Source organism: Nelumbo lutea, chromosome 4 (assembly GCF_056320005.1).
Source record: "Nelumbo lutea isolate HS-2025 chromosome 4, American lotus-T2T, whole genome shotgun sequence".
In the NCBI taxonomy this organism is placed as follows: domain Eukaryota; kingdom Viridiplantae; phylum Streptophyta; class Magnoliopsida; order Proteales; family Nelumbonaceae; genus Nelumbo; species Nelumbo lutea.
The window spans coordinates 39335285-39338727 of record NC_142687.1 but is presented as its reverse complement, the minus strand read 5'-3'; positions in this window follow the sequence as shown (position 1 = coordinate 39338727).

The following is a 3443-nucleotide window of genomic DNA, read 5'->3' as shown; positions in this document are numbered from 1 at the left end:
GTATATAGGGACAATTAGGTCTAGCCCTCCTGAGTCCTGCCTTCTCACTTCCACGTGCTGTAGTGCTTACCAACTCATTGTTGTATATTATAATGTTTCTTACTAGTCAACAAGTCAATATAATTTATGAATCTGTAACCGTTCGGTTGTGGACTCTCTTTGATGGTTAAAAAGAATCGGATTCGGTGTCGCAATTGGATTTTAGTGCGTGAGTGGATTTGACAAGAATCAAATTCGTGGAACGATCTTGACCGTCTATTAGTGTTGTCATATGTCTTGCTAACTGTGCAGGATCAAGACCATCCGATCAAACAGCCTTGGTTGTTTGGTGGTTCCACTTCCATCTGTGTTTTGAATTTGGATTTAGGAAAAGCAGCATCTTGATTTGAACCTGGACACCCTGTGGTCTGTGTTTTCGGCCTGTTGTTGACCCCGGTCGGTCGAATCGATAATCTGGTCACAATCCCGCTTTGGTTAATTTCTAATCAACAAATGTTACGAAAAAATATCCATTTGACTCGATGGCCTGTCAACCTAGATAATTGGAACATTGACCCATCTAAGTTGTTGGGTTTTTTATTATTTTATTTTTAATAATACAATAACTATGATGCCGGAAAGCATGATATCATAAAGAAATTGAAAATTTATGATTTAACCCCTCATAAATTTTTATTAATATATTGTTCCGAATCCTCACTTATGATTATAGTTCAAAGTATTAATTCAACACATCTTTATATATTGGTGGAGGTATATCGGTACTTTAATCGATACATCTTTTATTTTATTAATTTTCAGTTTATAATTATATATATATATATATATATATATATATATATTATTTAATAAAAAAAAAGGAGTTTCATGAAAAATACTGTAAAAAGGTGTATTTCTAGGTGTATGGGCATCCAAAGATATGATAAAATACACGTCATATTGGGCATATCATCTTAATACTTTGAATCTTGCTTATGCTATAATGGGACCGGATATAATAGGCATAATAAAGTAAGCACTTTAAATGAGTACTTGATAAATATTTTGACAATTGTCAAAAGTGAGTATTAATCTTTTTCAATGGTAGAATGGGATATTTTAAGGGACAGGTGTCAAAAAATTTTCCAAATGCTTAATTGACGTGCTTACAATGTTATGCCTACCTAATTCGAGCAGTGCTAATAATACCTCATGTATTGTCATAGTTTCCCCCACTTGTCATGATTTAAACTATACAAATCATAAAAATTTGAGGCCAAGGAATCAATAAAAACCTCTAAAAACTTTGACCAATCACAACTTTCTTGACAGTGAATTTTAATGAATCCCAGCTGATTGGTTGCCACTTTTCTGATCCCAATTGTCATTTTCTTATGCTTAGTTTGGAAGGAGTACGAATACAAGTATGTAGAGTGAAAAACATTATATTTTATATTATTTTGTGTGTATTTACACTGTTGTACTTCCAATTTAGATAATGTTGATAATAGAGGAATCATAAAAGTAGCATCGGGTTTTGTGCACATTATTATCATTATTATTAAGATAGCTAGGTGCCATTAGGCACCACATAGACCAAGAAGTAAAAAACATTACCTTTCTCATAATCCAATCTGTTTAAAGTTTTATAAATGCCTCACCCAAACAAGAGAAGTATATGATTAAAGTATTATAAGTATATAGTAGTGTTTTCGAACTATCATTGACCCAAATGGTTGGACCATTTGGCCTGAAAACCATCAGAAAATCGGTTCCGTTCCACCCTTAACTCGTTTTTGGTAAAAAATTATTGACTTATCAGAAAACCACTAGCTCAGGTAGTCGAACCATCAACTTGAATAGCGATTTGTAGTTTAATAATATTAGAGAGGGGAGGAATTGAGACAAGAATGATCTCAGATCAGAGATCTCGCTAGATCCTAAAGACGAGAGAGAGAGAGAGAGAGAGAGAGAGAGAGAGAGAGAGAGAGAGAGAGAGAGAGAGAGAGAGAGAGAGAGAGAGAGAGAGAGAGAGAGAGAGAGAGAAGAAGAAGAAGAAGAAGAAGAAGAAGAAGAAAAGAAGAGAAATCAAATCCCAGATCTGAGATCTTAGTTATCAGACCTCAGATCTCATTTTTGTTGCCATTGCATTTTTGTTGTCACTACCGTTGTCATTTCCATCATCATCACCGGTGAACATTGGATTTTTTTTTTCTTTCTTTCTTTCCTTCTTTTATTCTTTCTTTGTTTCTCAGTCGACAACCATATAGTCTCTCTTTTCTCATAAAAGACTAAAAGTCTAAAAGAGTAACAATGTTTGCTTTAATAATCCAAACTGCCTGAATTGTTTGACCCAGACGGTCGAACCATTGACCCCAAAACCGATTGCCACAATAGTTTCATTTCCATGTTGGTTTTTAAAACCATTCTACATAGTATTGATGTGGCGTGTTTATAAAACTAAATGGTCATGGTAGTACCAAATACCTACTCGGCAGTGTCTGTGGTGCATTTATGAATATAAATGGTAATGGTACATACCAAACACATGCTTGGCAATGTTTAGTGCTAGAGTTGTTTCTCCAAATTGTTATTGCCATGTAGGCGTTTTGCTCTCTCCCTCATGTTTTCTTGTTTGATTGAGCATTTTCAAACCATTTCAAGCAACATTAAATGAATCCAATTATGTGATAAGAATTATTTGAGAAAAATGCCAGGACCAGTGTTTTTCAACCATTTTGACTAACTAGTAATTAAGCACATGCATTGCACATGAGCAATATTTTTCATATTAATTACTTGAATTTTAGATATAGCATAAATAAAATAAAAGTAGAAAATTAACAAAAGTAACAATATGATTAAAAATAAACTCAAATGCTTGTAATAAATGCGTACGTGCATTGCATGTGGAAATTTTAAATTACAATAACAATTATTATTTTATTATTATTAAATTTTATATTCCATTAATTTTTGCCATAAATAAAAATAAATTTTATTTTAATAATTATTTTTATTTACTATGATGAATATATAGCATTATAAATGTTCCCAAATGCAATAGAATTTTATACTTTTTCATTGTTTGTGTTCTATCTTTTTTAAATATTTATCATTCAATTATGACATCATGAGTTTCTTTGAAAAGTTGGATCATTGACCCACCATTTGGATAATAAAATAACTTTACTTTTGGATTTGTTTTTAATTATATATCATCTACATTATATAAATAATTTTTACTTATTATATTTAATTTTTGTTTGACATAATTAATATATAAATTTTTTATATATTCTTTTGATTACTTGTACTTTTTATTTTTTAAAGATTTACTATTTAACTATCGTATCATCGGTTAATCCATTTGACCCAAACCATTGACCCACAACCAAAAAGGAAAATAATTTGATTTTTAGGTTGACACTAAATTTTATATATACATTTCCATTATTGATAAT